The sequence below is a fragment of the Myotis yumanensis genome, unplaced genomic scaffold, assembly GCF_028538775.1.
Source record: "Myotis yumanensis isolate MYYU_CA2020_CCGP unplaced genomic scaffold, mMyoYum1.0.hap1 SCAF_7, whole genome shotgun sequence".
In the NCBI taxonomy this organism is placed as follows: Eukaryota; Metazoa; Chordata; class Mammalia; order Chiroptera; family Vespertilionidae; genus Myotis; species Myotis yumanensis.
In genome coordinates, this window is record NW_027223758.1 from 64846692 (window position 1) to 64860584 (window position 13893).

Here is a 13893-nt window from a genome sequence, read left to right on the forward strand (position 1 = left end):
AACAATAATGAAATACCACTACACACCTATTAAAATGACTAAAATCCAAATCATTGATCAATACCAAGTGCTGATGAGGATGTAGAGCCATGGTGGGAATACAAAAAGATACAGCCACTTTGGAAAATAATTTGGCAGTTTATTAGAAAACTAAACATACTCTTTTCATGCAATCCAGCAATCACACTCCTTGGCATTTACTTAAATGAGCTGAAATTTTATGTCTATACTAAAACCTGCACGTGGGAATTTATGGTAGCTTTAGTGTATAATTAGTAAAACTTGGAAGCAACCAAGATGTCCTTCAATGGGTGACCAGATAATAAACTGTGGTATATCCAGACAATGGAATATTGTCAGTACTAAAAAAAACCTGATCTATCAAGTCATGAAGAGACATAGAGAAACCTTAAATGCATATTACTCAGTGAAAAAAAAAACCAATATTAAAAGGTTACACACTGTATGATTACAACTATATGACAGTCTCAAAAGGGCAAAACTAGAGGGACAATGAAAAGATCTGTGGTTGCCAGAGGTTTGGGAGGAAAAGGAGGAATTAACAGGTGGAGCACAGAAGTTTAAAAAAAACTGTTCTAAAAAACCTTATCTATTAATTAAATTAATTAGGTAAAATAAAATAAATCTAGCTCTATGGTTCACATCTTACTCTAAAATACAGTTCAATTGGGTTTTAAAATAGTTAAAACTAGGAGGAGCAAGATGGTGGCGATATAGGCAGACGCGTCCCAGGTCTTGTCCCGGAGCAAACGGAGTAAGCAGCTGAAACTAATAACACCCACCCCGAATTGGCAAATTTACTCAGCTGGTGAGATGGTTTGCAGCCGGGAAGGGCAGACCTCCCCTGGAAAGGTTAAAAACCAGGGATCTGGGCAGGAAAGTTTGCCAGACCTGAGCCCAGAGGGTCGGAGGGAGACCGCATGGCAGACAGCCGCGTCTCTTGGGACAGACACAGACCCTGACAGGGGTAAGGAGTTCCTTGGGTTTGCTGGCGCCAGGAGATTTGAGATTTGGATTTTGTGATTGCGGAGAACTGAGACTAAAGGGGGCATCCTGAGGAACTGACCGGACCATGCAGTGCCCATAAGAGAGGAGCGTTTCTCAGATCATGCAGTGCTGGTAAGAGAGGAGCGTTTCCCAGACCGGTAAGAGAGGAGCTTTTCCGCGGCCGGCCGGCGTTTGTCTGTTTCTTTGTTTTCACTGAACCCTGCTCATAGGACAGTTCGGATACAGACACTCACCTGTGCTGAAGAGAGGGCGAAGGTGCAGACGAGGGGAATCTGGGGAGAGGCTGAGGAAAGAGGGGGAGCCGGAGGAAGTGGCAGCGAATTGAGTGCTGAGACACCCCTGGGCCCAGGACTGGAGCAGCCACTCCCTCCAGAGGGTGGAATTCCTCCCCCCAGCCCCCCAGGCAAGGAGCACAGCCACACCCAGATTCCACCCTGTATGAGATAAAGGATTAAAACAAGCTGATTAGTCCCTGGGAGTTACCAGGGTCTGGCCTATAGAGGGACTTTCAGTCCCACCAACAACACAGAGCAGGGTAAGGATTAAAAAAGGATAGAGAAGCTGTATAGCCTCAGAGGCCAACCCAAAAACACTGCCACCCAGAGGCTGAGCCACAAACTGACTCTTAGGGGAATACAAATTAAGGCAGACTGGATCACAAATACGGCCTGCTTTAAAATCAGGACTGTGATTTACAACACGGAGGAACAGTGTAATGCAGGCAAATTCAACACTCTCCTAAATACCTGGCAGGACTAAGGCGAACCAGGCTGAAGAGTAGAAGAACCGAAAGACCATCACTACTGCAAATTTTTTCTTTTTCTTTTTTTAAATTTTTTTTATTTTTTCGCCTTTTTACTAAGAAACCAATTTTTTTTTCTTTTTCTTCTTTTTCCATCACCTGATTTTACCCTTTCAATTACCACATTTTTATTTTTAACCAGTATTATTACTGCTACCATTTTACCATTTTTTAAAGTGCCATTTTACTTTCTCTTTATTTTCTTTTGGGATTAGTGTTCTCCATTCTATTTTCATCGTTCCTTTAGCATTAATTTTCCCTATCTCAATTTCACCTCTTTGCTAAAACCCTCTTTCTTACTTTTCCCCTTTTGGTGTCCTGTTTCTCTTACCCTATTCCTGCTTCAGATTTTTCCAATTCCTTCTTTTTACCCCCTGTCTAATTCCACCCTACTTATATATCCTATTTCCAATCTACTGCTCTAAATCCTTATACACCTATTCTTTATCCTTCTTCACTTTCCAAACATTTTTTTTCTCTTATCTTTCTATTGTTTTCTTGATTGTTGAATATATTGGGCTTTGTTTTTTTTTTATTTGTTTGTTTGTTTTGTTTTGTGTTTTTTCTTCTTTTTTAGGACTGGTTGTGAGGTTCTTTTTCTTTTTCTTTTTTTTTTCTGCTGGTTTTTCCTTTCCCTCCCCCACCCCACCCCGGTTATTTTTGTGCTTCTGTTTTCCCTTACCCCTCTTGATATTATTGGTGGTTTGTAGTTTGCATTCATCTCCAGGGATCTGTTGCTGGAATTTGTTGAGATTAGTGGCAGTTCTATTGGAGTTTGCTCCTCATACAAATAGTCTCTTCCCTGCTCCTACTTCATTCTCTTTTTTCGCTCTCTTTTTTTCCCCCTCTTTTTTCCCAATTCTATTTTTGCACTCCTTTTTTGTTTGTTTTTTTCTTATTTTTCTTTTCTGTTCTCTCTTTTATCTTCTTCTCTTCTTTCTCCCTTATCCCCTAATTCTCTTAATTCGGGTGGTCACCTTTATTTGGGGTTATTAATATTGTGAATATACTTGTGTTCAGTGCCTGGTACTTTGTGCCTTGCTCTGTTGTATTTTGTGCCTTTAAATCAACGCAGCAGATCCAAGCAACAGCAGCCCCCTGATCACCGCAGCCTCCTGATCACCACAGCCTCCTGATCACCACAACCTCTGTCTGTGGAACAGCAGCTGTACGTGAAGCCTCCCCCCACCAGCCAGAAGAGCCAACACAGCTGTGAACAACACCCACCAGAGGAGCTGCTGCCAACTGGAAAGCAGCTGCTACCGCAACCGTCTGAGCAGCAACCACAACCCAAGGAGCCCCTGCCACCCAGGGAGCAGCCACTGAACATCTCAACATCTACAGATGTCAGCGAGATCAAACATGGGTAGGCAAAAAAAACCCCAAAGGAAAGAAAAGGAGGACTCACCAGAAAAGCAGCTAAGTGAGACAGAGGCATGCAACATGACAGAAATAGAATTCAGAATAAGGGTCCTAGCATACATAAACCGGATGGAGGAAAAAATCAACTACTTATGCAAGAAGCAAGAAGAAACAGATGAAAAAATCAATAACTTATGCAAGACCCAAGAAGAAATGAAGAGCGATATAGCTACAATAAAAAACACCATTGAAAGCATCAACAGTAGACTAGGAGAAGCGGAGGACCGAATTAGTGAATTAGAAGACAAGGAAGCAAAACACTCCCAAACTGTACTGCAATTGGAGAAAAAAATTAAAAGACAGGAGGAGAGCCTAAGGGAGCTTTGGGACAACATGAAGCGAAACAACATATGAATAATAGGGGTGCCAGAACAACAGAAAGAGGAACAAGGATTAGAAAACCTATTCGAAGAAATAATATCAGAAAACTTCCCTGAGGTGGGGAAGAAAAAAGTCACACAAGCACAGAGAGTCCCAAACAAGGTGAACCCGAAAAGACCCACACCAAGACACATCATAATTACCATGGCAAGTGTTCAGGACAAAGAGAGAATCTTAAAGGCTGCAAGAGAGAGACGGAAAGTTACATACAAGGGATCTCCCATTAGACTATCAAATGATTTCTCAACAGAAACACATCAGGCCAGAAAAGAATGGATGGAAATCTACAAAGTGATGCAAAGCAAAGGACTCCAAGAATACTCTATCCAGCAAGGCTATCATTCAAATTTGAAGGGGAAATAAGAAGCTTCACAGACAAAAAAAGTCTAAGGGAGTTTAGCACCACCAAACCAGCAATGCAAGAAATGCTAAAGGGACTGGTGTAAAAAGAAGAAATAAAAAGCTCAGAAAGAAAACAGCCACACACAAAAAAAGAAATGGCTACAAACAAGTACCTTTCAATAATAACTTTAAACGTAAACGGACTAAATGCTCCAACCAAAAGACATCGAGTGGCTGAATGGATAAAAAATCATGACCCATACATTTGCTGTCTACAAGAGACCCACCTCATTAAAAGGGACTCACACAGACTGAAAGTGAAGGGATGGAAAAATATCTTCCAGGCAAATGGAAAGGAAAAGAAAGCTGGGGTAGCAATACTTATATCACACAAAATAGACCTCAAAGTGAAGGCCATAACCAGAGATAAGGAAGGCCACTTCATAATACTAAAGGGATCAATACAACAAGAAGATATAACCCTGGTAAACATTTATGCACCCAATGCAGGAGCATCCAAATACATAAAAAAACTCCTGGAAGATATCAAAGGAGAGATCGACAACAATACAATCATAGTAGGGGACTTTAATACACCACTGACATCACTAGATAAATCCTCTAGACAATCAGCAAAGAAACAGCAACCCTAAATGACTCACTTGATCAGATGGACTTAATTGACATCTTCAGAACACTTCACCCCAAAGCCATGGAATATACATTCTACTCAAGGGCTCATAAGACACATTCAAAAATAGACCACTTATTGGGTCACAAACAAAGTCTACCCAAATTCAAGAAGATTGAAATCATACCAAGCATCTTCTCAGATCACGATGGCATAATATTAGAAATGAACTACAGAAAAAACAACCCAAAATACTCAAACACTTGGAAGCTGAATAGCATGTTATTAAATATTGATTGGGTTACCAATGAGATCAAAGAAGAAATTAAAAGCATCCTGGAAACTAATGACAATGAAAACACAACAATCCAAAACCTATGGGACGCAATGAAAGCAGTCCTGAGAGGGAAGTTTATAGCTCTACAGGCCTATCTCAAAAAGCAAGAAAAAATGGTAGTAAATCATCTAACTCTACAACTCAAAGAATTAGAAAGAGAGCAACAAGAAAACCCCAGAGTGAGCAGAAGGAAGGAGATAATAAAGATTAGAGCAGAAATAAATGACATAGAGACCAAAAAGATAATACAGAAAATCAATGAAACCAAGAGCTGGTTCTTTGAAAGGATAAACAAGATTGACAAACCTCTAGCCAGGCTCACCAAGAAGCAAAGAGAGAGGACCCAAATAAACAAAATCAGAAATGATAGAGGCGAAATAACAACAGACCCCACAGAAATACAAATGATTGTTAAAAAATACTATGGACAGCTCTACTCCAACAAACTAGACAACCTGGAGGAAATGGACAAATTCCTAGAAAAATACAACATTCCAAAACTCAATCAGGAAGAATCTAAAAATCTCAAAAGGCCAATAACTATGGAAGAAATTGAAGCAGTCATCAGAAAGCTTCCAGCAAACAAAAGCCCAGGGCCAGACGGCTTCACAGGGGAGTTTTACCAAACATTCAAGGAAGAACTAAAACCTACCCTCCTCAGACTACTACAAAAAATTCAAGAGGAAGGAACACTTCCAAGCTCATTCTATGAAGCCAGCATCACCCTAATACCAAAACCAGGTAAAGACAACACAATGAAAGAGAATTACAGGCCAATATCCCTCATGAACATAGATGCCAAAATCCTCAACAAAATCTTAGCAAATCGGATCCAGCAGTACATCAGAAAGATCATACACCATGACCAAGTAGGATTTATCCCAGGGATGCAAGGATGGTACAATATACGCAAATCAATAAATGTGATACATCACATAAACAAATTGAAAGAAAAAAACCACATGGTCATATCAATAGATGCAGAAAACGCATTCGACAAAATCCAACACCCATTTTTGATAAAAACTCTCAGCATGGTGGGAGTAGAAGGATCATACCTCAACATAATAAAAGCCATATATGACAGGCCCACAGCCAACATCATACTCAATGGACAAAAACTAACACCATTTCCCCTAAGAACAGGAACAAGACAAGGATGCCCACTCTCACCACTCCTGTTCAACATAGTCCTGGAAGTATTAGCCATTGCAATTAGACAAGAAGAAGAAATAAAAGGCATCCAAATTGGAAAAGAGGAAGTAAAACTGTCCTTATTTGCAGACGACATGATATTATACATACAAAACCCTAGAGACTCCGTCAAAAAACTACTAGACTTAATACATGAATTTGGTAAAGTAGCAGGATACAAAATTAATGCCAAGAAATCTGAGGCATTTCTATACACCAATAGTGAACTTGCAGAAAGAGAGATTAGAAAAACAATCCCATTTACCATCGCACCAAAAAAATTAAGATACCTAGGAATAAACTTAACTAAAGAGGTAAAAGACCTCTACTCAGAAAACTACAGGACATCGAAAAAAGAGATAGAGGAAGACATAAACAGATGGAAGAACATACCGTGTTCATGGATTGGTAGAATCAACATCATTAAAATGTCCATACTACCCAAAGCAATCTATAAATTCAACGCACTTCCCATTAAAATACCAACGGCATACTTCACAGATCTAGAACGAACTCTCCAAAAATTCATCTGGAATAAAAAAAGACCCCAATTAGCTGCAGCAATCCTGAGAAAGAACAAAGTAGGTGGGATCTCAATACCAGATATCAAGCTGTATTACAAAGCCACTGTTCTCAAAACTGCCTGGTACTGGCACAAGAACAGACATATAGATCAATGGAATAGAATAGAGACCCCAGAAATCTGCCCGAACCAATATGCTCAATTAATATTTGACAAAGGAGGCATGAACATACAATGGAGCCAAGATAGTCTCTTCAACAAATGGTGTTGGGAAAATTGGACAGATATATGCAAGAAAATGAAACTAGACCACCAACTTACACCATACACAAAAATAAACTCAAAATGGATAAAGGACTTAAATGTACGACAGGAAACCATAAAAATTCTAGAAGAATCCAAGGGCAACAAAATCTCAGACATATGCCGAAGCAATTTCTTCACTGATACAGCTCCTAGGGCAGTTGAAACTAAAGAGAAAATGAACAAATGGGACTACATCAAAATAAAAAGCTTCTGCACAACAAAAGAAACCATCAACAAAACAACAAGAAAACCCACTGCGTGGGAAAACATATTTGCCAACGTCAAATCTGATAAGGGCCTAATCTCCAAAATTTATAGGGAACTCTTACAACTTAAGAAAAAGAAGATAAACAATCCAATCATAAAATGGGCAAAGGATCTAAATAGACACCTTTCAAAAGAGGACATTCAGAAAGCCAAGAGACATATGAAAACATGCTCAAAGTCACTAATCATCCGAGAAATGCAAATCAAAACAACAATGAGGTACCATCTCACACCTGTCAGACTGGCTATCATCAACAAATCAACAAACAACAAGTGCTGGAGAGGATGTGGAGAAAAAGGAACACTTGTGCACTGCTGGTGGGAATGTAGTCTGGTGCAGCCACTATGGAAGACAGTATGGAGTTTCCTCAAAAAACTGGAAATGGAACTCCCATTTGACCCTGTGATCCCACTTCTAGGAATTTATCCCAAGAAACCAGAAACACCAATCAGAAAGGATATATGCACCTATATGTTCATAGCAGCACAATTCACCATAGCTAAGATCTGGAAACAGCCTAAATGCCCATCAGTAGATGAATGGATTAGAAAACTGTGGTACATCTACACGATGGAATACTATGCTGCTGTAAGAAAGAAGGTACTCTTACCATTTGCAACGGCATGGATGGAGCTGGAGAGCATTATGCTAAGTGAAATAAGCCAGTCAATGAAGGAAAAATACCACATGATCTCACTCATTCATGGATAATAGAGACCATTATAAACTTTTGAACAATAATAGCTACAGAGGCAGAGGTGCCTCACACAGATTGTCAAACTGCAGCGGGAAGGCCGGGGAGGGTTGGGGGGCAGGAGGGAGTGGGTTAAGAGATCAACTGAAGGGCTTGTATGCATGCATATGAGCATAACCAATGGACATAAGACACTGGGGGGTAGGGGAAGCCGGGGTATTGTCAAGGGCGGGGGGGAAAAAAGGACACATATGTAATACCCTTTGTAATGCTTTAAGCAATAAAAATAAATAAATTAATTAATTAATTAAATAAAATAGTTAAAACTAGAGGCCTGGTGCACAAAATTTATACACAGATAGGGGCCCTAGGCCTGGCTAGTGATCAGGGCCAATTGTGGCCTTCTGGCTGCTGGCCAGGGCCTTTCTTCATTCTGCACCACCCCCTGCTGGTCAGTGCATGTCATAGCAAGAATCAGTCTCCCGGGCAAACTCCCATGGGGACAATTTGCATATTAGCCTTTTACATATATGGATATTAAATATAGGAAGAGAACATTAAAGTATTAGAAAATGCTGGTAAATTTTAGGCTTTACAAGCCTGACACTATACAAGAAATGTAAAAGAGAGTATATGACAAATTTTCATACATGAAAATTTTACATGTCTCTGAAACAATTTGCCAAATAAAAACTGCCAATAGACAAATAAAAACATATTCAAATCACAAGTAATCAAAAAATGTAAAATAAAACAAGGGACTATTTTTCTCTTATAAAATTGGAAAATATTTACAACAATATAAATATCTGATGTTGGCAAGGCTATGGAAAATGGACATGCTTATATACTGCGGATAGTGGTATATGATAGACAACTCAGTGCACTGATAAAGTGGTCCAAACTCTCTGGAGGAAAATTTGGCAATAAATATCCAAATCCTAAAAATAATTCTTCTGACTCAGCAATTTCACTTCTAAATTATGTTTGGACAAGCAAATAAAGACTTGAGTATTTTACAATAATGAGACATTCACACTATTTAAGCCATGTTGCTGTTAGAAATGGCAACATAATCTGTTTCACTCCCAGAAATTTATGAGCTAAAACACTGAAACAAGTAACACATCACTATGATTTTTAAGGTATATGTGCAAGCACCTGTGTTTGTGTACTTGCCTGAAGAATTCAAACAGAAATGTTAAAAGTCACTGAGTGGAGTTTTTGGGGTCTGGGGTGTTTTGGGGGGTCAGAAGGAATGACTGCATTTATCCTTTTCTTACCAGAATGCTGTTTGTTTTTTTGTTTTTGCTTTTCTTCAATCCTCACTCAGGATATGCTTTTATTATTATTTTTTTTTTTTAGAAAGAGGAAAAGAGAGAGAAATATCCATGTGAGAAAGAATCATCCATCAGTTGCCTCCCCTATGTGCCCCAACTGGGGATGGAATTGGTAACCTAGATATGGGCATTGACCGAACTGATCTATCAAGTGGGGGTGTCCAAGAAGAGAAGGAATAAGGTGGCAACATTAGAAAGGGCTCGCTGGCCTCCAGCAAGCCGACCCTGGTCCAAGTGTGGCAGCTGCACAGTGCCTCACATGCACCCCCTCCCCCAACCTCTCAGCCCACTCAACCTTTTGGTGTATGAGAGGATGCTCCAAACAACTGAGTCACCCAGCCAGGGCCTCTTTTTCTTTCCCTACACTGGGCATGTATTCCTTGTGGAAAAACAAAGGGGTACAAAACAATGCCTTTGGAAGCAGGTAGAGTCTGGTAGCCACCAGGTGAGGCTGTTGTCACAGTTGAGGAGTGGTGAGAAGGGGTCTCAGCTAACCATTGGCCCCTGGCCCTCCACGAAGAAAGATCAGGTGCAGCAAGGGGGAGGAGCTGGGAAGAAGAGACAACGGAGCCTGCGTGGGCAGCCTGGCAGCCTCCCAGCCTATGCCTCCTTTCAGAGTTGACACCGGTCAAGGTCCTTGCCCAGGCGGTGGTGCGTGGGGACGCTGCGGGCTGCGCTGGCAGCGGTAGGAATGTAACGGCTTCCCAGGTCTCCTACCCCAGACCCCACCCAGGACTGGGTCCCCAGGACCCAGCTACCAGACCCTGAGAGCAAGCGGAGCTGTGCGTGCAGGAGAGCAGCTCCGGGTCACCTGTTATGTTGCAGCCTGTGGCCCACCAAGGAATGCAGCTCTAGACCAGGGCAGGGCTCAGCTGAGCAGCCAGGTGGGCAGCCTTCATTCCCCCACAAGGTGTCCCGTTCCTCTAATTGCCATTTGGAGAGTCCAAAGCTGATTCCTCTCCAGCAATCAGTCTCTTCAGCTCGGCACCTGGCTGGCAGCCCACTTGTCCTCTCACAGCCAGGGTCCCCTGGGGGGGGGACCTCTCCCAGGGTCCTGGGCACAGGGGACGGACCTAGAGCAGGGTACTGAGAGCACTGGAGGCTGTAATCCTGGCTTCACTGCGGCCAATAGCTTTCATCTCCGAGCCTCAGTTTCCTTGTCTCTACAAGGCAGTGGTTCTCAACCTTCCTAATGCCGTGGCCCTTTAATACAGTTCCTCATGTTGTGGTGACCCCCAACCATAAAATTATTTTCGTTGCTACTTCATAACTGTAATTTTGCTACTGTTGTGAATCGTAATGTAAATATCTGATATGCAGGATGTATTTTCATTGTTACAAATTGAACATAACTTAAGCATAGTGATTAATCACAAAAACAACATGAAATTATATATGTGTTTTCCGATGGTCTTAGGCGACCCCTGTGAAAGGGTCGTTCGACCCCCAAAGGGGTCGCGACCCACAGGTTGAGAACCGCTGCTATAAGGGCTTGTTTCCCAACATTGCTGCAAAGGTTAATAACCGACTTTCACAGAGGGCCTCCTACGGCCAGATGGTGCATAAGCTCAAGGAATTCTCAAGCAACCCTAGGAGGAGGGTACTATTGTTTATCGCCCTTCTCAATTTCAGCCCAGGAAACTAAGATCCCGAGTTTAGGAAACTTGCCTAAGAACACAGAGTAGGAGGGAGTGGGGAGGGAGCCAGAGCCCACACCTGTTAAGTCCCGGTCTGGGATTACTTGTAAACTCCGTCTCTGTCCACCTAAGCAGGTGGCAAATGAGGGGCCCCAACAGGTCCGGGCGGGCCTGGGCTCGGAGCGGGGCAACCCCAAGAACTAAGTCGTGGGGTCCAGGCTCCTCTTGCACAGAACCAACAATAGGGTAGTTTTCACCGTCCCTGGCACGGGGCACGGCACTTAGAAAAGGGGGGCGCGTTGTCCCTCTGTCACGCACCATCCCTGTCTTGCTCCTCTTCTTTTCCAAACCTGCTTTCTCTTGTGTAAACATGGTCTGTAACGCCCACCCCAGGGGCTCCACGTCCTGCCCGGGGACCCTACCCAGCGCCCTGCGGCGGCCCTTTAGCCTAAAGACCCCACACCAGGCTGGAGGCTCCGCTGCCCCAAAGGGAACCCCGAACCCAGACCCCAGGCCCCCGCATTCCCACGGTGAGGCTCGTCGGCCTCGCGGGAGCCCCTGAGACTAGAGCCCCCCGGAGCCGCGAGCCGGAGCAGCCTGATTTCCTGGGGAGAAGGGGCGGATCGGGGTGCGCCGGGACTCACCTGGCTCGGAAGGAGGGGCAGCGGCCGCGGGCCTGAAGGGACCTCTGAGAGCTGGGCTCCTGGCGCTGGGGCTGCCCCGGGAGGCGGAGAGGTGGGACCTGCCGCGGCCAGTCCCGGGCCGCGTCCAAGGCCAGAACCCTGGGAGGGAGAGGCGCCGGGCGGGGCGGGGCGGGGGCGGGACGCGGAGCCGCGGAAACTCTATCTGGACGGCGGTGGGAAGGACTCGCCTAACCGTGAGGGGCAGGCGGGGCGCTTCTCTCACCCTCGGGGTCTGCTGGCTACGGGTCCTTCCAGAATCCACAGAGCGTGGGCTTTGAAAAGGAAACTCTTGCCAAACCCGGCGATTTTCACCCAGTCACTCAAAAACAAAGGCCACGTTCCTACCGGGTGCTGTGGACACAGGTAGAACCAAACAAAACCCGCCGCCTGCGCCTCCACGCGCCCGAGATGCAGTCACTGCGCGTCTTGGTGCCGATGGGGTTCTGCCTGCTCAGTGTCCGCCCGCCCTTCGCGGCAAGTCCCCTCCTCGCTCTGCTTCCACTCAGTCTGGATGCCAGGACCCCTGCCGACCCCTGCCCTGGCTCCCGACCTGACCAATCCTGTCTCGGGCAGGGTTATGGTTTCCCTCTGGACCAAAAACAGCCCAGGGAAAAAGAATGCAGAGGAGAACACACCTGCCCATGTGTCCTGCCTTCCAGCCTGTGCTGCGCTGCCTCCTTCCACCCGGAATGCCTTCCTCACACCCGCCCTGGACCCCTCTGTGCCCTTCCTGGCCTGGCTTCTTTTCAGGGCTCTCGCTGCCTGAATTCCAGCCACCCGGACCCCTTCCTCTTCAGTGCCTGAACACATCAAGCTTGCTCCAGCCTCCAGGCTTCTACATTAGCCTCTGCTGGAACGTTCTTCTCTCAAACACTACAGAGGCTTGCCCTCTCTCGCCTTCACATCGTGGCTTACACGTCAAATACCTGATGCAGGGCCTCAGAGAAGCTGTTCTAGGTCACACGGTCTAAAGTCCCTCAGCCGCTCCCTGTCACATCACCCTCTGATACCTCCTTCACAGCACTCACTGGATAGCTGAGGTTTTCTTGTTCATTATTTGTTTATTACCTGTCTCTACCACTAGCTTCTACGCTCTTTGAGGGCAGGAAACTGGTGTGATCAATTCACTGTTGTGTTCCCAATACACAGTGATGGCACCTCGTAGATGCTGAATGTTTGTTGAATGGCTTAATGCCCACATGCCAGGACGAACACCCAACACTGAGGTGGCCCATCTCTACGGAGCCTTCTAGCTCATTCTCGGGAGCTGTCCCCTGATCTTCCTGCTCCAGCCTCCAGGACTCCTGGCTCTCCCTCACACACACCAACCTTCTTGCCTTATAAACTTCCCACGCACTAATTCATCCTCTTCCCCAAGGGAATCTCATTCACATTTCAGGGGTTCCTACTTAAATGTCACATCTTCAGGGCAGCTTTCCCTAAGCACACATCACCGGGACAGATTATATGACTACAGAGGGGCCTCTAACTTCCCTTCATGCACCCCCTTCGGTTGTAATTTTATCCCAGCTTTTGGGATTATTTGATTGACATGCCTCCCCCTCTAGAATATGAAGGCAAAGACTATCTTGGTCCCCAGGAATTCCCCCAACATTTAGTGTAATGGCTTGTGTTCCAAAGGTGCTCAATGAAATTTGTGGAATGAATCACTGAATGTCAGGGGCCTGGAATGGGAAAGTAGTGTGAGCAGAACTGAAGCTAGAATAGAGAAGGCAGAATAATAGGTGGCAACAGGAACCACCAAAAGGATGACTAAGAGACTGGACACCCTAAAAAGGTGCTAGAAAATCAAAAAAGAACCCATAATCTTACAGGGTATAAGGAGCAGGGAAGTGGGGGAGTTGAAGCAGAAAGTTTAGCAACGCTGCCACCTGCAGTAACATGGAAAGAGGAAATGTGCCAAATGAACTGGGTAATCTGGTAAGGACATTTCAGGCAGATTCTTGAAGTTGTTTCCTAGCTTCTTCTTGCTGCTTATATTAAAAAGCGAGAAAAGAGAGATAAGCCAAAAGGACTGTTAAATAAAAGGGACCAAAACTTGCTGGTTTAAAAAATTCCCAGCTTTTCCAAATATCAAATGATGCTTAAATTAACTAACAACTTCCAGGCAACAATGCAGTCCAGGGCCATGCCAGGAAAAGATGGTTTAAAGATGAAGCCAAGGGGTGGCTGTGAAATCCTTTGTTAAGTTCTTAAAACATCAAAAGTGGCACCTCAGAGTTTTCAGTTAAGCAGGAGGACCTCCAAGAATCTTGAAATTGTCATTTAGCCAAAGCCCAAGGT

General features: G+C 44.3%; 1 protein-coding gene across 2 annotated transcripts in view; it reads right to left on the reverse strand.

Moving 5' to 3' along the window:
- Window positions 1-11627, reverse strand: part of ALDH1L1 (aldehyde dehydrogenase 1 family member L1) — a 50658-nt gene extending 39031 nt beyond the window's left edge. The window contains exon 1 of one of the 2 annotated variants that reach the window (XM_070420726.1): window positions 11551-11627. The gene's annotated coding sequence lies outside the window, so the exon portion shown is untranslated. Of the gene's footprint in view, window positions 1-1262; window positions 1280-11550 lie in introns of those variants that run through there. The other variant, XM_070420727.1, reaches the window with a different exon arrangement.
- Between the last annotated feature and the right edge of the window lie 2266 nt (window positions 11628-13893).